The sequence below is a fragment of the Scomber scombrus genome, chromosome 16 (assembly GCF_963691925.1).
Source record: "Scomber scombrus chromosome 16, fScoSco1.1, whole genome shotgun sequence".
In the NCBI taxonomy this organism is placed as follows: Eukaryota; Metazoa; Chordata; class Actinopteri; order Scombriformes; family Scombridae; genus Scomber; species Scomber scombrus.
The window spans coordinates 9203259-9226938 of NC_084985.1; positions in this window are offsets into that span (position 1 = coordinate 9203259).

The window sequence follows — 23680 nt, forward strand, 5'->3', positions numbered from 1 at the left end:
AAATGCAATAACATATTTTTGTCTGTACTGTGAATATTGTGTTATTTATTATTGAATGTATTGTAATTTACTAATATTCTGTTTTATTCAACCTGTGAAGCTGAAGGCAAATTTTCACATTTGTGGACAATAAATATAAACAGCTCAGTAATTAGGCATACTTTAGCAAAAGGGTTTGTATGTTTTTCTTAATGGCTTCATTAATTGTTATTACTTGTTTTACTAATGCTTCAGAGATCAGTCATAAACCATTAAAGGACAACGTTTGGTTGTTGAAAATCCATTTGGCTGGTGGTATCCTCCTCCACCAAAGAGACGTACAATGAAGAAAAAACGAGAGAACATATAATCTGCTCAATACAACCACAAATGCAATCACTAAAGGTATAAAAGGCGCACACACACATACAAAAGCTTTAACTGGCAGCCTTTCTGGATTGCAATGCTTTTCCAGCTTAGCGCTCTACCTCAGGCAGCATAAAGAGATTTATGTTGAAAGACCTCTATGATGATTACAGGTGTAACTGTACAGTAACTGCATATATCCTCCTCGAGCATAACTTTTCTTGTCCTTTTATCTACTGTTTTTTCTTTAATGCATCAAAACCCCTGAAGGACAGTTCAGCACTTACTGTCTGGAAGAGCTGCAGGGCGTCCAGGCCATAAGGACACTTTATTCAATCATGTCTTTACCATTTATGGAGATTATTTTAAACTGTAGTAGAAAGCGATACCCACAGCTATTATTTCTTCTCATTTTATACCGTCTTAACTGAAACTGGCACATGAAATGCACCAAATAGTCTGTACAGTCTAAAAATGCAGTTAAGATGGCAGCTTAAAAGCAATAGGTGCATATCTTGTCTATGTCCTGTGCTTTCATTTGAGCAATTTTGTTAGCAGTTAAAACCATTACTGTGTTTTTCTCCCTACAGATGCAAACTCATTGCCAATACTCATACTGAACTATGTTGTTAGGATGAGTTCCTCACATATCTACTCCTATATGAAGGTGAGAGAGCAGTATTTGTGTATAAACAGTACATGTGTATGAGAGTGGCTTAGTGTACAGGCATTTAGAAGGACAGAAAGGGGGTTGTAATACGAGAGGTGAGGAGAGGTTATATAGCCTAGTGAGCAGTAGTTTTGAGTAATGGACAGTGAACTGGGTTAGATCAAAGGTTACTAGCTCTGGGCAGGGTAACCTCTAACCTGCTCTCTGGCAGATTTGCGGGTTTGCAATAAAAAGCTTACCCCTGCAAACCTTTAAAGGACCAGTGTGTAGGATTTAATGGTATCTAGTGATGTGGTTCCAGATTGCCCCTTTAGTTGTAAAACTAAAATGTGAAAGGCCCTCTGTAGAGCCAGTGTTTGGTTTGTCTGCTCTGGTCTACTGTAGAAACATGGTGGTGCAACATGGCAGCCTCTATGGAAGGGGACCTGCTCCCTCTTTAGATATAAAGTGTTCATTCTAAGGTAACGAAAATGCAACAATTCTCATTTTCAGGTGATTATACATTTATTAAAACATACTTGAATATTATATTCCATCTCTGCCATTAGCTCCCACTAAATCTTACGCACTGGTCCTTTAATATCTGCTGCTTTACAGAATCAAACGTACAGATGAAGCCACTAGAAATTTCCCCTGTTTCCGTGATGGCTCCTTGACCGCCCCTTGATAGGTCCTTGACTGGCCGATAATGGAAGCAGGGGGGAAATGCGATGACGTGTCAATGAGGCCCCGACTGGAAACGCCCCTAAACTGCCTGAGTGAAAACCAGTTGCAATGCTTCATTTTTCCACGGGGAGGCGCAGGTATTAGTGCAGGAGACCCGAGTTAGTTTTACACACTAATATAACTTGTATTTACTTCTATTCTTCTTCATAAAGTAGCCTTATACTATATGTTGTTGTTATTGTCACTGTATCGTCACTATGTGTCTGTGTAATGCTGCTGCTACACTATAATTTCCCAGCTTGGGATCAATAACGTATATCTATCTATCTATCTATCTATCTATCTATCTATCTATCTATCTATCTATCTATCTATCTATCTAATGAAGGGTGCAATATAGTTCAATCCATTAGAAGGATGCAATTGAAGCTGCTGTGCGCCGGTAAAACACAACACAGCCGATCAATTAACAAAACGCACTATGATTAAAAAGTGCAAGCTTGTTATTCTGAGTCATGCCTGTGTAGTATGCAGTACTAGATACTAGTGTAAAAAAGACTCCTGATTCAACTCTTTACTCCAGTAAAAGTAAGACTTAGTTTAATGACTTAGAAGTCGCCAAATGACTTACTTTAACGAATTTCGTTAGTTTATATAATGCAGATTTGTAAAATATTACTTTTATGAAGGTCACAGTCACTGACAATAAACTTAGCATTTCATAATTGTGGTAGCAGCGGTGCAGCAGATGTAATGAAGTCCACGCAGCACGCTGGATGCAAACTAATATTAAGCCTTTAGCCTTTTCATTATAATGTCCATGGACATAAATTGAATTAATTCGTTAGAAGGATGCAATTGAAGATACCGTACATTTTACAGGACCTCTGACAAATCATTGTCACTGTCAAACCAAGAAATAGCCCATGTGACATACCCCGTCTAGTGATTCAAAACAGGACGCGCTATTTACAGTAATACATAGTATTTCAATGGACGGTGTAAATAATGTAAATAATGTCACGACTATTTTACTACATATTTCTTACTATTATTGTTCTTATAGTTTTTTGTTTGTTCGTTTGTTTTTTTGTATTTATTATTTATTGTTCTTTATTCTTTTCTTATTGCTGCTATTATATTCTGACACTGATACTGGGTTTCCGTTATCCGGTAATTACAAAGTCAAAAGTCAAAATGAAATGAATGACGTTGGCGCACAACGGGTTATGAATGGAGGGGGATCTCCCACTCGAGGCACCCCCCGAAACGTCACTTTCTCGTAGCCAATCGTAAGCCCTGTTGAGACCGACTGGTTTACACAATCCTTCTCCTGTCGGATTACCTCCGAAATCATCATCCAGCGTGTCATTGTCAAAAGAAAGTAAAATAGATAAAACTTTGAACTCGCTTGAGAAAACACGTCTCTGTCCGTGCAGCTAACATTAACCTCAGCTCCAGTGAGTCTGTTCAATGCAGGAATATGGGATTCATTTATTTTTATTTTATATGCAATATGTTATAAAAAATAATAGTTAAAATAATTTGATCATAATGAGAGCAGGCGTAATAGAGCCGTGGGAGGAAAAATTCAAAGGATTCACAGTTTGCCAGGAGACATGCACAGGTGTGGGGGGAGGGGGGCATTCGCTTTGAAAGACAATGGAACAGGCTCCCAACCATCCCCCCAAACCCATCATCACCCCGCCAAATCCGCACCCCTTCTCAGAAAGTACTGTAGTTGCAACGGCCATGAACACTCTTGCGTGATTTGTGTGGCAATGGAACCAAATAGCCCATTAAGCCCAAACAAAAAGTTAAGCAATGATAATGCTAATAAAGTGGATGGGCTTACCTGACTTACAGCATGCACTGAATAGAGCGGGGTTGGCTTGCACATTTTTCAACAATTCACAAATTAGCAGACGCTGAACTACTCATTCTCAGTTTTAGCACTCTGGCATAATTTGTGTGAGAATATTCAAACCAGCATCAAATGAAAGGTTAATCATCCTGTAAATTCCTTGTTTTTACGTTTGTTTCTAATTTCTCACTGTCAAATGTTTATTTTCATATAAATAAAGCTGCGTTGCCTTGTCTTGCCTTGCCTAAAATCAAATACAGTCGTTTACGTTTTTCCATTTCGTATAATTGATCTGAGCCTAAAATTGAAATATGAAAAGCAATTTGTCTTTCTTTTTTGTGTTAGATTCAAAACAAATAACAAAATAATCAGTCAGTAGGCTATTTAATTTTTTGATTTGAAAATGTGTTACGATTTTTTGCAGTATGAACTATTGCCAAATCCTGTCACGCACACTTTGTTTCTCTTTCTAGCACAAACATCCCATTCATTTTCCTTTCTTCACTGCTAAACAATAAAAACACTCTTAAAATACTCTACAGGCAAACACACTTCCTGTTAACCAAGAGAACATCATTAAACACATATTAAACTAATGGCACATAGCAGAGAACCATAGAATTATCGGTCAAGATTTGACTTCCATCATTTAACAACCTGAAGGTTGTAAAGTCAGTTATTTTCGGGTTGTATGCATTTACTTAACAAAGTTATGAAAATGCAGCAGAGTTTTTCCGCTGAAAACATTGTCAATAAGTAACTGCTACTGCAAAGACTCGAACCCAGGTCTCCCGCACTATTGACGGACACGCTGCCCGTTACGCCACCGCTCCGGTCCTACGTTATAACGTGTCTAACTGAGAAACTTAGGCTTGTATGCATTCACTGAGGAAAGATTATGAAAATATAATACAACTTTCCCGCCAGAAATGTCTTTAGAACAAACATAAGATATGAAACCTTTCTAAATTCGCCCTTTTCTGTTGGCGTGGAAGATGAATACCCGCCATGTTTTCACGTTGTTATAGGCTACGTCTAGGGTGCAAATAGACACTCCGCATTTTTTATTCAAGATAGTCATGTATCTGTGTCTGCAAATTGTTTGCTCAGTCATGGTCTTCCTTGAAATTTAAAATATTTTTTCTAAGTTGTGGTGCGTGCATATAAAAAGTCAGTGGGTTACGTTAGGTAGTAAGTAAGTTTACTGGTTCGGATGACCAGTAAAAATTCATAGAATATGTGGGCTATTCTGTGACAGAAGCGCCATCACCTGGTCATACCCTGTATTACAATGAATAGGTGGGTTTACAGGAAAAGATAGACACGCCCAGGAGAAGGAGGGGGTTGCTGAGTCGGCTGGCAGCTGGCTGGGAGTCAGCTGCCATTCAGCTGGCTTTCAGCTTGAACGGGAACTTTCAAGGGGCTTCATCTGTATGATGGATTGGGACAGCGCAGAGGTGGTGGCTGCCATCTGGGAATGTGTGATACAGAAGCGAGTGATTGACTGGGATTTAGTGGAAACGGGCCTGACTGTGTGGCCTGACAGGGACTGATAGCCTCGCTATCATCATTCTGGGTCACAGCACAGGGGGGGGTCTGCACTCTGTTTGGGAGGTCAGGATAGAAGGACAACAGCAGGATGGGACAGGGTTTAGACGACTATACTGAGTGTGTATAAAGGACTTTGTATCAACACAATTCTGTTTGTTCTTAGTTAGGAAGCAAAATTAATTCTTTGTTTTATCTCATTTGTACTCTCAGGTGAGCTGTTTGTATTTAGTGAAAAGAAAAGAGACAACTCCTTTTTTTTCTCAAGTAACTCTATGCTACAACAAAACAGTTATCTCCATGAAACAAACTGACCACTTGGTCCATTCAGAGATTTTATATCTAACATATTTAATCTTCATATCTATCATAAAACAAAGAAATGAAGGAGGAATGGTTAAAAGGAAGATTTAAGTTGTGGGATGATACAAATACAAACTGCAAAAAAAGGAGTGCAGCACATTTTCAGCGTTTAGTTAATATAATAATACTCATTTCTCACACAAGGTTCAGAGATAACGAGGCAACTGAAGCATTAACATACACAGTTAGTTATAATTAAAGCAGAAACACAAAAATCGATGCTTATATTTGGTTCACCAATGAACCAATTCTACTGTGTGGGATAAATTGTGAAAATACATTTAGCCATTTCTAAATTTACATTTAATAGTGTGTCAGTTAGCATGATAGATACTGATAATGTGGATAACACTTAGCCTTTACATTGCTGATGCTCCGTAAATATAGTGGGCATTCAACATTCAACCAAGTGTAACCTCAGTTTTTAAAGCTTTTCGGTCGCTTTGCCTCCTACAGGTGTTCAGGGCACGTCCAACTGGTAGGAGACCCCCGGGGCAGACCCAGAATACGCTGGAGGGATTACATATCTCTCCTGGCCTGGCTACGCCTTGGGATCCCCCAGACGGAGCTTGAGGCCGTTGCTCGGGAGAAGGATGTCTGGGTTTCCTTACTCAGCCTAATGCCCCCGTGACCTGATAGACAAGAATCAGACAGGAAAAAAAGGGAGAAGGAGAGGTGTAATGCAACAGAGGTCCCAAACGGACTTCAACTGGGGACATTGTTTGGGGCTCTGCTGGTTAATCCCAGGTCTCGGCCAGGGACTAAAGCTGACCGGGCCTTTGCTGTTAGAGTCCCCAAAGTGTGCCTATTTATACCAGACAGGCAACACATTTAGTGTCTTTTAAATCTCTTCTTTCTTCTCTACATTCTTGTATGAATGCTTGACATGTTGCTGTTTTATTATCCAACTCCTGACAGTTTATATTGTTGTGGAATTTCATTTTATTCCTGTCTGTCCCCTCTATCTTATTCCCTCTCCATTTGTTTTTCTTTTGTTTTTAATTGCTGTTTTTTAATTGCTTTTTTCTTTCCTCTGTTAAGTACTTTGTAACTTTGTTAATTAAAGTGATATATTAATAACGTTTATTATTATTATTTGTTATTATCATCATTATCACTTCACAGAAAATTGGTAGTTGCTTTGAACAATTCTTTTAAAATCACTGCCAAACATAAATGAAAAGGAGCAAAAACATACTACCAAAGTTTTCACTTTAAACAAAAAACTAAACATAAAATAAAATCCGTTTTGTAAACTCATCAGAATTTTTTACTCAAACTTGGAGATACAAGGTTTCCACCAATCAACAATTTAGTTTAGATAATTCATTTTCTTAATGAAAATAAATTAGAATAAATTAAACTGTCTCACTGTAGTGTGATTATCAATTACACGTTACCAAAATGTTGTCAGTTCTTACTCGCTTTAACATTTCCACAAATGTTTGGATATCCAACTGACACAGAAAACAAACTTCCTGCCCACCTCCAATAGCAAAAGTAATAACCACTCTCATTGGCAGCGTATCACTTAATGTGCATCATGAATAAAAATAGATAATCTTATTCATTATAACCCCATTAGTGCATTTATCGCAATATGCAATTAAAAACTGAAACAGTTTTCTTGATGTAATAAAACTAATCAACCCACAATCAACCATTAAACTTTGTGGATATTATACCCATATGGCATTTCACTCTCAGCATTACTAATTTACAGTTTCAACTTTTTTTTTTCAATCTAAGATGTTAATCCATTTATAATAAAGCTCATCATAAACAACGCAGTAATAAACGAGTGTAGCTCTAGCCTGTGCTAGCAAGGGGATAAAGACATTGATTATTTTTATGTTTAATTTCTGTCTCTGCTTTTTCCATCTGCTCTTTTGGTTTTATACCTCCCCTCACTATCACGTTCTGTCTCTCGTCCTTTTCTGTGTCTTTGTCCTTTCCTTCTAGCTTCTCATTCCTACTCACACTCCTTTACTTTCTCTTTCTCCATCTCTTTAACACCCCACCCTGCCCCCACCCTGAAAAGCCTATAAATCACATGGTGATAGATTGGCCCCGTTGGGAACGTCTAAACCCAAGACTCAGAGCGAGGGTAGCTCACCAGATATGGCTCTTCTTTGTTCTGAAACCACACCACAGGGGGATATTTACATGAAGGGCACAGATCCCAGTCATCCTGGCTTGAAAAGGGCTATATTCACAGAAACAGTCCAAGGACAATAAAAGACTACGATAGCAGATATTTTCAAGGGACCAAATTGCAGGTTATATTCAGACTCAGACCTCTGGTGGGACTGAATACTACCATTGTCTCTATTTATATTGCAGCTTTGTGATTTCACTGAGAATGGCCATCAAGACAAAGTGTGAGTTTGAGTTTAAGAGGCGTAACCTAGAAAGTGAAGCATGTTGCTGCTGTGTGGAAGGCATGCTGGATGAACATCAGTCTGGGGTGTCTCTCCCGTCATGTGGCCCAAATCTGCGATAAATGGTTTATACCACAGGCCCTGTCATTGCTAGGTTGACAAGAGTTCAGTTTAACTCATGTTTCACACACTAAATTAGACACTTCAGTTTCAAATGACCTTCATCACAACATGCTGCCTCGCCGTATCTTCTCGCCGGTGAGCCACCATGGAAAGCTCGCGAAAAAGACACGCTGCGAGGTGCTCGCACCATCCATCACACCTCGCAGGAAACGCCGAGGTGGCTGTCACACAATTTTAGACACGCGTTTCACTTTTAATGTATTTATCTCTATAAAGGAATGCCAGAAGCAACAAGGTCACCCTGCGTCATCACAATTTGCCAAAAGCCCCTTCTGCCATAAGTCACTCATCCCAGAATTTCAACCCCAGGCATCTCTCACAGTAGGATTAAATGTTTATGCAACGCAGCAAGAGTTCTCGGCTATACCAGCAGGTGTGGCACAGTTTAACACAATGTCAGGTGGAGTCATCACCTTATTGTTAATGACTATAGACAGTATATACTCTAGGCTATAGACAGATGCCACACAAAGGCCACCCAGGTACTCGCGGTGTACAGCCAACTTTCTTTGCAAAGCTGCCAGAATTTTTTAAAGATGCACTCCCTGATCTTACTGTATTTGTTCCTACTAGTGCCCCCAAATCATCAAATTAACATAAACATCACCAGTTGATGGTGCTATTGAGCGCTATTACAAAATCGGCCAGTGTATCTTTGAAGTCCCTATCAGGGTATTTCCATTGTAGGACCAGGAACCTTTTGTGGAACCTTTGGAGGATTTACATTTCAAACTGGGGTACCAGGAACTAAAGGAACTATCAACGTGGAGTTTGCAGAACTGAATGTTGCTCATCGATCAAATATAGATACCAAGACAGCTCTCAACTTGTGTACAGCTTTATTCAAACAATAACGGTGGCTATAATCAATATTAGTGGCCGAAATGAATTTCCTCTGGAGACTGTCTGGGTTCAGCCTTAGAGATAGTTTCTTCGCATCAAAAGGAGCCAGCTGAGGTTGTTTGGGCCCCTGGTGAGGATGCCTCCTGGACGCCTCCCTTCGGAGGACCCCAAGGCAGACCCAGAACCTCAAGGCAGACCCAGAACATGCTGGAGGGATTACATATCTCTCCTGGCCTGGGAACGCCTTGGGATCCCCCAGGAGGAGCTGATGTGGAGTTGCTGGGGAGAGGGATATCTGGGTTTCATTGCTCAGCCTAATGCCACCGTGACCCGGCCCCCACATAAGTGGCAGAAAATGGATGGATGGATGGATGGTTTCATGGCTAGTTTAAAAAAGAGCGAGTGTGCAAACAAGCGAGACTAAGCAAGAGGTTGTGGTAAAGGAGAGAATAAAGTGAGTGATGGAAAGAAACAAAACTTAATTTGCTTATTTGCATATCCCAGTGACACACCGAAGCAGAAATGAATAATCATTAAACACTCAGCAGATCGTATATGATGGAGACAGACACTCTGACTCTCTTGCATCTGTATGTTTGCTTTACATCATTAATAACAGTTAACACAAAGAGCAACCTGGTTCGACATTAAGTTTCAGGTTTATAAAACATTTCATATTTGGTTCACATATTACAAACTCATATTGTTGTAAACTGGATGCGAGTGTGAATGTCTATTTAAAAGACTGAAAATGACTATCAGAGGATTGTGTGTCAAATGACTTAAGAACAGGCAAACCTCCAGCTTATAATTTATGAAATATCATTGCACAAAGATGCTTTGAAAAGACCAATAAGAACGGACACTGAAGTCAGTGAAAGTACAAAACAGAGAACGCTTTTTCAAAACTATTCCTGACAACATGAATTAGACAACAAGGCCTTCTGGAGCTCTTTGACAAATAAAAATAAAAAAAGGCAAACTCCCTTGCTAAACCTGCCTGTAATTCCTTTTCATTATTAAAAGGTCAAAGTCAAAGCCTGATTTAGCAACCTGAAGTTTTATTCTCCCTTTCCTCAGTTCCTTCTCTCCATTAGCTTCACCAGCTCATGGGAGAAGATTCCCTCCATGAAATCTGGCGCAATAATGTACACTGCACAGTGACAAGGAATAAGACTTTTTAATAAATGAAAATCCTGTCAGGAGACAAGACCTGAAACCTTTTGCCAGCTGCCTGTTGAAAGTGTCTCGCTCTGTATTATACAGTGGAGTTTTTTGGGAGTCTGCTCCAGATAAGGGTAAATAAAGCCTTTTATTGCCTTGATTCATTCAAAGATAGACTCAGCTGTGTAATATAGCCACCAAGATATCAGGGGAATGGAGACAAATAGGGATAGGAGCAAGGTAAGGAATACATCATATGAAGTTTTTTTTTATTTTATTATTCTTTTGGTGGGAAAGCATATGCTCAAAAGGCCTGCAGTAATGTAAAAATATCATTTCTCATTATCCAAAAGCTTAAATCATCAGAAATTTTTGTTCACTGATCTGTTTAATTAAGAAGTGTGAAAGTAAAGAATCGTTTAACCTGTTTCTCCCTTTGTGACAAAATTCTGTTTTATCATAATGTTAAAAATGTGTTTAACCCTGCAATAAACATGTTCTGTGTGATAATATTGACTATAATCTGGAGGCTGTGGTACAATTAATGACTACACCTTAACTCATAACCTGCGGACATGCTGACCTAAACTCAGCCTGGTAATAAGGTCATATCTGACAGCAAGCAGTCTGCTTTCATTACCTCCATTTGACACTTAATGTTCCTGTTCACATACAGTAGCCCTGACACGTATCGATCCAGTATTAAAACTGCTATAGGGCTCAGCCTCCAATCAATACACAAATACTTTACCAGCTCTCAGAAAATTCCTTTTCTGTAACGTCAGTCCTCAAGTGGTTTAAATAATTTCTGTTGGCACAGCTGAATGCTCCTCGAAATTACTTTTTTTTGTGTCTTATTAGCAGTTATATGACAATATGGCAGTGATTTATTTCTCAGCTTGCTTCTTTTTTATTTGTTCATATTTTCTGATGCGGCACTTTCACGCACCAAGTGGAACAACCTGTCATTCTCCTGCAAGGTCACTGAACATCAAAAGTCACTGTCACTCCTGTCAGTCCTCACAACCGTGCCAGTATCTACCTCTGTTTGTCAAAGTTTTATTTTCTTTCTTATTAAATTTCTACCTATCTATCTATCTAAAGTTGTCTCGCTTTGCTTTCGTCTCATGGTCGTGGGAGGCCTGCAGCCCTGTTAGATGTATCTTAAGCTTTGCACCACCACAGGTTGAAGACAATCCGGTATCTATTAGTGGCTACAAATTATTTACTGCTTTCCACTTGTGAACGGATTGCCCGAGTTGCATGTTAATGCCAAGTATAAACAGGGTCATTGTTACTTTAACATAACAATAGGGAATATATGTATAAATATGGCCCTTTGTGTATAAGCCTAAATGCTTCTTTCCGCCCCAAAGCTGAGTTTTGAATGTCATCTAACTCTTGTCTGTCAGCACCACAAAACCAATCAACAGCAACAGTAAACAGAACATAACATGTGTTTTAAAGCACTAGAAAACATTGTATTTCCTTTGTTTTTCTTTGGGGGGTTTTGTACATTACATTAAACTACCACTCTGGTCTGCATCGCCAGTTCTGTAAAGAACAAATTAAGCATTTTGGGAAGTGCACTTTTCCTCTTTCTTGCTAAGAGTTCGATGAGAAGATTGATACCAGACCTAAATAAGAGTGGTATCAATCTTCTCATCTAACTTTTGACGATAAAGCAATTAATAATTTCACAAAATGTTGAACTATTTCCCTAAAAGCCCTTAGACTTTGCCTGAAAGAAAGAAGAGAAGGACTAAAAGTTGAGGCAATAAGTAGAAGCAAAGCAGCTACTCAATAAAAAAAACATCTTTCAAAGAATGACAGACAGAAAGTGACAATAGTTGTACTGCAACTTATTTATTGGATAACATATTTGAAAATGGCCATGTGACACTGCATATGTCTGCATGTCCTGCTCACCTTTAATAAACTGCTGTGAGGGCAATTTTAATTCAGCTTTTACTCTTCATTTTATAACCACAAATCCATGCGTTTTCAGTGATTTGTCATGCTATAGGCTCAAATAATTGTATGAGAAAGCAGAGCACAAGTCAAAGATACACAATGCTATGGAATTGAACCAGTTGTATTAATTTATATAGCTCAGGCTGAGCGATGAAGAGTCTCAGAGCAGAAGACACCAGAGACACCACACTATCCTCAGTCAATTTAAATCACATCAGTGTTCTGCAGGAGCCGTCTTCCCAAAAGCCAAATTGAAATGAAAGAAGAGGAAAAAAGTTACTTTTTCTACTCAATGCTTTTGGGTTGTGCTGTATAGATAGAAAACTTGTTTTACATGTAGCAGACCATGTCAGCTGTCACTTCTTGTAAAAAAAGACAACAAGGAAAAGATATAAAGGCATAACAGCAATAATCTGTGTTAAACCTGCTGAGCTGCTGTATTACTGAAGCTCTTGGCAGGTGCGGACACACTGTAGCTTCACTCAGTTGGTTGGAATAAACTCTGTGTTGCTATGATCACCGTGAAACTTTACATTAGTAAGACTCGCACTCAAACGAGCAAAGGAGAGTGCTGAATCTACATTCTTGCTGGTGTAATGTCGAAGGAAAATTAGGCACAGTGTTTTAGCAGCTGTGGCTTTAGTAGATGTAAGAAAAAGAGGGCGTACGGTGCAACAGGAAATTGATTTGAAGACATCTTCAACTGGATTTACATGACAGATTGACATGGAAGTTGCTCAATTCTACCCAAACAAGCTCAAAATGTACAAAATATCACATGATGGCATAGCAGACTTTCACGTTAAATAGCAGTGGAAACATTTAACATTTTATAGGCAAGGCAATTTTATTTGTACAGCACCTTTAAACAATGAGCCAATTGAAAGTGCTTTACATGAAGCATAAAAAGGCAGTAAGACAAGACATAAAAGAAACACGAGACAACACAGAAAGACATTAATAGAATTTAGAAGGAGTCAAATAGAAGATAAAAAAAAATAAGATGGTAGAGTGCAATATGAATAAATAGTCCTAAATTTATTTGAGCAGAAGCTTGAAACAAGGGTTCACATGAGGAGCATTACATTAAAAAGACATAGTCCATAAGACATCTGCTTGCACGAGAAAGAAATATTAAACAAAACTCCACCTCTGCCACCTCTATTATGCACTCTAGCATTGTTCATAAAACCTGATGTATCATCATCTATCCAAGTTTCGGTTAAAAACTATTTGCCTGCCAACGACCTGCATTTAATGAAGCTACATTTAGAGTAAGAGCCGTCTTTGGCAGTTTACAGGATTTTTTTGTGACAAAGCTGAAGAAGGACTGTGGCTGGCAAGGAATGGATGTAAAAAATGTCAAATTTGCAAGAAATAGCTGAGTGGATGCTCAATGATTAAGTGCACTATTCTCTTTCTATTACTTATAAAGATAAAGCTACTAGCACACCTGGTTCTGGCATGTCTTGTAAGCACCTTTGTCCTTATAGCCTCGACTCAACAGATTTGAGTTTGCTGTATTTTGTACACAATCAGTTTTGTAAACTGTACATTTTGTCAGGTCAGAGAATGATTGATTGTCATTGAAGTGCACCAAGTGAAGCGTAAATGCAGCTGAAAGCCAAGTGTTCAGTGTCAATGCATCAGAGGAGTGCTGCATCTCTCAACTGACAGGTGGTAGAGGGCCACTGATAAACACCTCAGTATTAAATGTGCTCAGTCAAGTCTCATTTCAGTATGTCTGAGTGTTGTTTCACACTGTCAGTTACCCTTATGTGCACTATAATGTTCTTCAAAGTTTTTCCACAGTTGTGCAGCCACTCTTTCTGCTTCATATCCTTGGGAAATAAGTATGTTTTTTGTGTTATTACTGCTCATGTTTTTTATGTTGTAAAAAATCACCCACAATCAAAGTTTGTAGCCTAGTCATTATCTTTCCCTGTGGCTTTTTGCTTTCAAAATTATCCAAGTCCAGACTGCTGTGTGACAATGTGTTGCAAGGTTATTAGTGACTGTTTTAAATCTGTTTTCAAGTTGTGCCTTTGGTTGTTGAGGAGGTCTGTTGTAAGTTCTCACTTTCACAGCTGTCCACAGCTGTGTCCTGCAAAGCAACAGCGTTGATTAGGCTCTCTGCATGGATGATAATGCAACATGTCCTCCAAATAACACGAGAAAATACTTTGGTGGTCCACACATAGAAGTATTTTCTCATCTGAGACCCCAGTCGGCAAGCAGTCACACAATAATAACATTCAGCCATTATCTCTCTCTCCTACGGGGGCTCATCACTCACAACCACAACCACAACCACACACACACACACACACACACACACACACACACACACACACACACACACACACACACACACACACACACACACACACAGTGTTATTGATTACAGTGGTGGAAATAAGTAGCAGTCCTTATTGCAGATCTAATAACCTTCAGATATTCACTGCATTTCCTCTGTCTGTCTCTCACAAACTTTATATGAAGCCCAATAGAACGTGTCTCCACTTTACTGATTACACCTTTACTCTTTTTATTGAGTACAGACAAACATACAAACATCAGCTTTTCTCTGTGTTTTATTATGTGTTGTCAGTGTTAACTTCTTTGTTAAGACTGCATATCTTTTCTTTATATCATATTAATACTCTTATCTGTGGGGTTGACATTTTGTGTTATTAGCTTAACCAGCACGCTGCGTAAAACATGATGATGGGACACCTAGGAGTACAAAGCTTTTTAAAATATCACTTTTCTACCTGTTTATGTTTGTTAAACGGGTGGTTTGATAAAATACTTATTGGCTTTTTACTTGAGACAGTTTTGTTGCACTTACAGTAACGAGCATAGTTGTTGTCAACTCAAGTAAAACGTTATTTTTCACTTCACACCCCCCACAGCCCCGCCAAAAAACCTCCCATATTTTGAAACCTACAGTGAATGTTGGCAGGCATTAGTTATTTGTTTAATGAATTCCATTTGGGGTTTCTATAATCTCTTCCATCAGCAGTGGCTGTCCTTTTTAGAGGCCATGTAGAAGAAAATTAATGCACCCAACCCGCCACCGTTAATGTGATGCACCCTGATTATGCAGGAGGGGCGAAAAAAATCAGCAATTCAGCAACTTAACAGACATGATGTGCTTTCCAGGGTCTTTAATATTGTGTGTTGTTTCCAGGAAAACAGGAGAAGAAACGGGCACCTGCTACTAGACACTTGAGGCCAGAGCGCTTAAAAACACTTTGCACGTTTTTTGCGGCTGACCGGACAGGCGTGGGGGTCTGAAGGTCGACAGCTCTGTGATGCATGACAGTGGAACGGAGTTTTCTGCTAACGTTACGCCGATGTTGGTTATAGCGAGGTCAGCATGTTACACACACTTCACAGCTCTGAATTCCTGCTCCAAGACCACAGATACACATCAGGAGACTGATGAGCCAACTGCCTGTCTTCACTCACTTATGGACGTGTGTGTGTGTGTGTGTGTGTGTGTGTGTGTGTGTGTGTGTGTGTGTGTGTGTGTGTGTGTGTGTGTGTGTGTGTGTGTGTGTGTGTGTGTGTGTGTGTGTGTGTGTGTGTGTGTGTGTATAGGCCTGTCCATTGGTCGGTGACCGTAGTGAATTGTGGACATCAAGCATATAGATGCAGGTGTATTAAAGTTGCACTAATCAATGTTTTTTCAGTGACAATGGATCAAATTTCTTTGTGCAATAGAGGTGGGAAGTCAGAGGACCTATTTCAGGCACCAGAAGTAAAAAAAAAAAAAAAAGAAAGAAAAATAATTAACATCTTGTACAAATCAGTGGGGATGTTAACAAGTTAGGCTAACTAGCTTCCACTTCCAGAGTGAGCTAGCTTGGAAATTACTACTATAACTATAAACTTAACAGCAATGAAAATGTTATTAAGGGACAGACATCTTTAACTGTGAACGGTAGGCTATATGACGAACGGTAAGTTGTTGACAAAGGGGGAAAACATTTGGAGTATAATCAGGGCTATCTCATAAACTGAAATTGCATTTGCTAGCAACGGCACAAATATGTCCAAAAATGTTTTTATCTTCTTTAGAAAGTTTGAAGAATATACACATTAGCTGCAGTGTCATTTTATTTGATACGTTCTTGCACAAAAAATGAGGAGAAACTTCAGTTTGACTGTGAAAAAGCTTTTTCAAGCCCTACTGGAAATTACTACATCATTTTTCTATACATCTAATAGTGATGGAAACAAGCCTGACCATTTATGAGCAAAGAACAATTTAAAACATTTAGTGTATATTCTCACTTAAATTATATGAAAGAATATTAATTACCATTATATTATATTCTCTTCTGCAAAGAGAGGCTATTGTTTCTGATGTGTGTGTGTGTGTGTGTGTTATCTGAAGAGGAGGCCCCATTGTGCAGCAGCTCTTGAAGCAGGACCCCCTAATCATATCACTCACCACTGCATCTAATAAAACGAGGAGCTGGAAATGAAGACAAATTGATCCCCAAACTTATTTTATCATGTCTGTCTGCCTCTGTGAATCCAAGAGAGACAGGTGTTTCTCAAATTATCCAAGAGCCTGTGTGTGTGTGCGTGTGTGTGTGTGTGTGTGTGTGTGTGTGTGTGTGTGTGTGTGTGTGTGTGTGTGTGTGTGTGTGTGTGTGTGTGTGTGTGTGTGTGTGTGTGTGTGTGTGTGTGTGTGTGTGTGTGTGTCTGTAATCATGGTTCACTACACCATTATAATCATCTCTAACTTCGTCTCTGCATTGTTTTGTCTCCAGAATCACAAGTACACACCTGGACAGAGAAAACAAGCTGCAGTGTTGGAGGGTTGTTTCTCTTTGAAATTGACTGCCTTATTCTGCGGAGAGTGTTAGCATACCACATATGGGTTAGGTGGGGCATATGGGTTGTAAACACATCCAATAAAATCACACATAAGGGACCAGTTAAAAAGAATATTGCAGAGCAAAAGTGATAGCTGAACTGCAATATCAAGGTCTAGGTGACAGCAACACTTTGAGGAAATGTCAACTTTAAATAACCTAAAATAACAGTTAAAATGAAAACTTTGAATGTCAGTGATGAAAATCATCCTAACAGTGAGTGTCATCTTGAAAATACCACTGTGCACCTCCAAAAAACTCAACATGAATCTCTGACAGTAAGTCAACAGCTTGACTATTCACTGGAGACAAGACATTGTGGTTTGTTTTGGGAGTTTTGAGCAGACTATGAGAGATCAGACATTATTGCTACAAATTAAGTCCCATATCTTATAAATACTCTAAAAAGTGTCCTACTGACACAAAAGAAACAAAAGATATGTATCTATCCAAACGTCATTTATGAGTGAAACTTATGTTGAACCTCTTCCTTTTCCCAATCATTTGACACTAAGAATAAGGACTTATCACACTGGAATACATGTATTTTTTTTTTGATTAAGATTTATTTGACAGGGACAGTACAATCAACACTTTAGTTCACACCTCCATATAATAATTTAACTAAGAAGCTAGTTTATATCTGTGTCAACACAGGTCAACAACTTAGCAAAGCACAATGAAAAATAAAAGAGAGGAGGAAAAAAAGCATTACATTTTGAAATATAAACAGCACATTATTAAAAAAAACAGTGAATAAAAGCTATGTCCACAATAGGATTAGACAAATATAAACACAGAAGCTGGATATTTAATTATAGGTACAGCTTTGGTGTTCTTTGAGCCAGTACTTTAGAGCTTTTTTCCAACAGTGAAAGGGTTGTGTCCTTATATGAGTGGCTCGGATTGAGAAGGCTGAGCATTCAACCATACTCCTTATGAAAGAGGAACAATGCAATCCCCTCTAAATGTGGCTCTGACATTGTCCTTTTCTGGCCACAAATAGGTTCAGTGGTGGAGAGGTGAGACCATGTAGGATTTTAAAAAACGCAGGCAGGCAGGCATCATTGTAAAGTCTGAGATTGTCCAGGTAGAGAAGATTATACTTATGAATAATGCGTCAGTGGTGATATGTGTGGGGCTTGTTTATAGAGGGACTCGAGTTGACATGGAGGGGTTAATCATGCATGTGACCAGCTTGTGATACAGAATATATATATATATATATATAAAAAGCATACATGCAAGAACTCTTGGTGTTAAAGTGTACAGTGAGGCTATATTACTTTTGAGAGGAGCTATAAAACAATCTCTCACTCAAAACTTTAATCCATAAGCAATTAAACGCACCTTTGCTCAACAGAATTCTCTCAGGGTTTTTTCACCACAGCCTTACTTTCTCTAGTAAGACCAGAGGCTTATAGTGGCTACTGTTAGCAAGCTTTAAATAGATATTGCTGCTTAAATTACATTACCGACATGACTCTATGTGCAATTACTGACTTGTATGCAATTTGTGGCGAGAGAAGGTGCCGTTGTAGTGAATGTTACATAGCCTTGTTTTAAGGTTTTAAAAGATGTACCGCTGTGCTGCCAGCTTGGATCCAATTTGGCTAGCTAGAGTCACCAATTTACACTTGGTTTAATCCTACTGAGGTGCCCTTAAGCAAGGCCTGAACTACTCCAGAAGAGTTTCTCAGTGACAAACACATCCACCTGTGTACTGAGCATTCCTTTGTCTCCTTTTGGCTAAATAAAGAATAAAAAGTCACTATAATGCGCAAGTCATTTTCACTAATTCACTCAAATGATGAGTTACATACAGCATATAGATGCACCAATCCTTTGCTATGCACAGGATACTTTGATGTTGAATGACCTTCCCTATCCTAGGTTTTCAGTTTCTGGTGAGGGCTTTACATTGTCACGTGGAGTTTATTCTTATACTGTGACCATTTATAAAACCTTTTTAGGTTTTAGGGCTATGTGCAGGGAGAACATTAGACCATTTCAATTGGGCAGCGACTCACCAGTACAGTGAACTGAACCCAGGTCATCCAAGTGTAAGATACTTCTCTGAGCCATCGATTTCAGCTGTCTGCGAAAATTACAGTACTTTACCAAGCAGCACACTGCATGTCGTCATTGTCCTCTGATAACCTCTAAAAAAAAAATCTATTTTATTTGCTTTGTCAATGCTCATGTCTAATGCTGATTCAACTGGGTGTTATCTTCTTCTGTTGTGATTAACAGTGACGTAATAGGAAAATATTTTGCATTGTCATTCCCTTCCCCTTCTCACACATATCACCCATTAGTGCAACCTGAAATTTCATGCTCCATATTTCACATATGAGTCATAACAAGTGCCACCACAAGCCTCTAAACACATACTGTGACAAGGTGAACAGTAAGGCATCTGAACTTAAAGAGGGATTTTTTTTGTTGGAGGACAGAAACAGACCCTTTTGTCTCCTTCCCGGTCTCCTAACAAATTGGTTTTAGTCTGTTTTGGAGCAAATTATCCTTCCCTCCCCTCCTAATTTTCCAATTTGCTGTGTCATTTATACCTAATTGAGGACCGCACTGGGCTGTATTACTCTCACAAATAGGGTGATATAGTTTATTGAAGGTCTGCTTTATACAGATGGGCTGGTAAACCAAACATCAATTGTAGACAATACAGAAGATGGGGATTTTATCCCAGAGGCTGGGGAGCATTGCAAAGGGGGTTTAATTATTTCTCAAAGGCAATCCCAACCATTGCTCCACCACTCATTTTATGGTCACTTTCCTTTTCTTTCTTTGATGGAGGTAATGAATGGGGTGAGAATTCACTTTATTTTATTCCCTGCTCTGTCGCCCTACCTGGTATTTGCATCTCATATTCGTCTAACCAAATAAGAAAAGCTTGTTTTCAGCCTGCCCAAGTCCATCATAGGAATGAATGAAAGCACAAAGCTCAAGTTAGTCCCTTCACTATGAATGCCTTCCACATTAAAACTTTGCATACAGGCAAAGCAAAAGCAAAAGTTTTTGCCCTTGACTCTGAAACTGTTACCATAACCAGAAAAAGGCTGACAAAGAAAGTTATACTTATTTACAAAGTCAGCTTTTTGTTATGCATAGATGCAGGGCCACCTTATACAATATCCAGCTTCAATGTTATATGAACTTTAGGGAAACAATAAACTCTTACTTAGCCTGGCGGTGACCCTGGCACCACATGAATAAAAGGATGAAAGGGTATGTTGGGCTTTATTTTCTAGCTCCAACAGCTTCTCAAAGTCAGGTGCAACAGACAAAGAAAGGTCATTTTCACCAGCAGCTGGAACATAACGGCTCTCATCACTTACTCATCAACAGACAGTTTAACTGCTTTTGGTGATTACACTTGAAAACTAAATTTCAACAGTTTTTACCTACTTAAATACAACTCCCTGCACACACAAACTTTCTCTAGCATTTAAACTGTAGTGAAATGACACCTCAACTGACAGTTTAACCCTCCTGTTGTCCTCGGGTCAAACTTCATATCATAAATATGGATTTCTTTCATCTAATTGCTTGCAAATCACACTGGATAGTTCCCTACTGCATTCTTTGCAAGTATAATCATTACTACTTTCAGTGAATTGGGTGATAATTTGTACTTACACTTTATAAACAGTCAAACAGGTTCAAATTGACCCGGTAGGAAAGAAGTTGCACGGTCATAAAAACTGATAATTCAAAGTTTTACCCAATTTCTGCACAACAAACCACTCATGAATGCTTGTAAAGAGCTTTCAGAGAGCAGAGAGAGATTATTCTTCAGTTTTTACACTTTGTGTTTATGAAGAAAAAACATGAACTGTATTAAATGTGAAGAATGTAACAGTCCCTTCTGACTTTCTTGAATAATATGGGTCAAATGTGTATCAGCTGCACACAAATGTTTTTAAGAAGTTGAAATATTTCCAAAGTAAAAAGTATTTAGGATGTTTTTACTGCTCTCAAATGTAAAAATTGGTCAAATTTGACCCTGAACAGTATGTAAGGGTTAAGTGCATTAACACAAACTGCAACTCACATACATTTTACAGTGTGCACAGGCAATTTTCATATGTAAAAAATGTCTTAACGCTGATTGTCCCATTAATACCCTTGTAATACCGTTCATATGTCTCCAATAAATGTAAGTGCTTTCTTGGATCATTCTATGTACACATTCAATACCTGTGTGTCTGTTTAACGTCAACATGTTATTAGGTACCCAGTGCAAACAAATGCTGTCATGTCTTTCACAAACAAACGTCTAAATTTCAGTGTCACTTAGGGGCCTTTCAAGCCAAAGTTTGTCTCTGTGCAATCAGCAAAATGGCATTAACCTCCTGCCTCTCCTCTTAGCAGCCCATCATTTTCAGGCTCTAATTTCCACCGGATTTTCTTTAGCAGCAGATGTTCCTCTCCACCCCGCCCGTCATCAGAGGTGCCTGAGCGACAGAGGGGCCGCCCATCAAAACACCATCAGGACCCTGCTGGCCACCAGACGAACACATGCCCAGAATGCATCATGTGGGAGCCATTCAGTTCCATTTACCTCTTCCTCTCGTCTGCCACTTCACTTTACCGTCAGCTTGTGTCCTCCCAGGTTCCCATCACCAAAAGCAAACACAACAAAGCATTCAGTGACTTTTTTTTTTGCTTTGTGCTAACAAACCAACTTAGCAAAAGATAAGTCTTGACCCCTGGCTGGCTCAGTATGAAATGAGTGAGAGACAGTGGCAGACGGAGGTGTGTGCACGTGAATAAATCGATTAGCGGGGCACTTGACGGATGGGATTTATAGGAGGCCTCGACACACCAGAGAATTAATTTCACTAGGAGAACACGCCTCTGCCAGGTTCATTCGTCTTGGCAGGAAATTTCGCAGTTTCCCCAGGTCTGAGGGCTCAATTAACGAATGGCTCCAGCAGTTTGGGGAGGGAACAGCTTTGTTGAGGAATACGCCACATTCATATGTCAGACACGAGTTAATGATAACAGATTTTGGGAATACGAACTGAGAAAGATGGCGTGACAAGGTGAGGTTATGGGATTAGTGTGGGGCAGGGCTCTCTGTGGAGGAAGGGAACAAAAGATCAGGTAAAGACAGTTCATGTAATGCAATGGGAGCTTGAGGCTGTATCAACTGATTTTTGGGGCCATTTGGAAGCATTGGAACAACCTGTAACCACAAGAATGACATATTATCACTGTATAAAGTTGTTATGGTGAAGGTGTTTCTCAAAATTGGGAGTATTCATGAATACTTCCAAGATGACAATGACCCCAGTGCTTGCCCTTTACTCATATAGATAATCCATTTTATCATAATCACATACATTTTTTAAAAATGTTTTATTATGTAATGTATCTGGAACTACTCACTACTAAAGTGACTATATTTGTTATATTAACAATGCATCAAATGACTATGTGTAACATCAGCAACTATGGTGCTCCATTCAGCCGTAGTGTAGTAGAGTTTCAGCTCAACATTGACCTGTCCGGCTGCAACTTTACAGTTTTGTTTCACTCTCATAGCATCGTTTTTGGCAGCAGCAGGCAGCTGTTGTAAAAAGGGGGGGGGGGAGCAACTGGGTGGTCATCAAAGTGGAGCATTGACCAGCTAAACAGCCAGATATTTCCCTCAGGTGTTGGTAGAGACCCTGAAATGTAGCTAAGGAAGAGTGAATTTTGGACTTATAATCACCAGATGGACAGAAACATGACTTCAAATAAATGATAATGTTGCTCCGTAACTGCTGAATATGGAAATAAGCAACTGTTTACAATTTGTTTCTGCTGGGCCCATGTGGCTAAAAAAACAGTTAATGCAGGTTTAACTAGTGAAGCAAGATACAAACTGTATAGCTTAGTTAATATTGTATTTGATTTAGATATAACTGCAAGTGATGGCAGCTTTGCAGCCATTCTGCCAGCAGTCTGTTGACACTTGTATAATTTTTGTTTTCACTTAGTGGGAGATGTCATAGCTTTCAGAAAGTCCTGATACCTCAATGCACAATTACAACTAGGAGGTTGACATTAATTGTTTTTCCAACCCAGATGACATTTTGACATGGCATAGCAGGAAAGAGCAAAGGTGCATAAATGTAAATAAAATGAATGGTGATTGAATTCATGCTGGATCACCAACATGATTTCCATTGGCCACTTGAATATAACATAACTGGCATTAATGTAATTAGTAGCACCTGTGCTTTTTCTACTGAGTCATATCGATGCTGAGAAGGCCTTATACTATAAAATGCTATAACACTCTGTAGAGATGCTGGATTAGGTGATAATTCTCTGAGTGTGTCACTACGGGCATATTACAAGTAGTCATTTAAGTTAATAAAAATATTGAATAGTGTAGTTTTAAAGATGGCTTTACTTAAGTTAATTCTGCTTAAATCTTTCATTTTCTTTGCATTGCCTTTGTGCAGGTGAATGTAAAATTGTATAGTTTACGGTCTAACAGACTTGCTTGGTGAGTGTCAAAGGATCTGTACTGTGTCTCTCCCTCCCACTATCTCTGGTTCCAGTCCCTCATCCAGAACATCTCAGTGGATGATTTATGTAGCAGTGTTGCTCTGTGACCTCAAAATCCGCCCCATCCATACCGCACCTGTCATTGCGCCACTGCCTGCGTGCTTACTGAAAACCAAGCCATCCGTGCAAAATGGCAATTTCCCTTCCACCTAGAGAATAAGAAAAGAGGACCTAATCCATTCAGAGGCAAAACTAGGAAAATTCT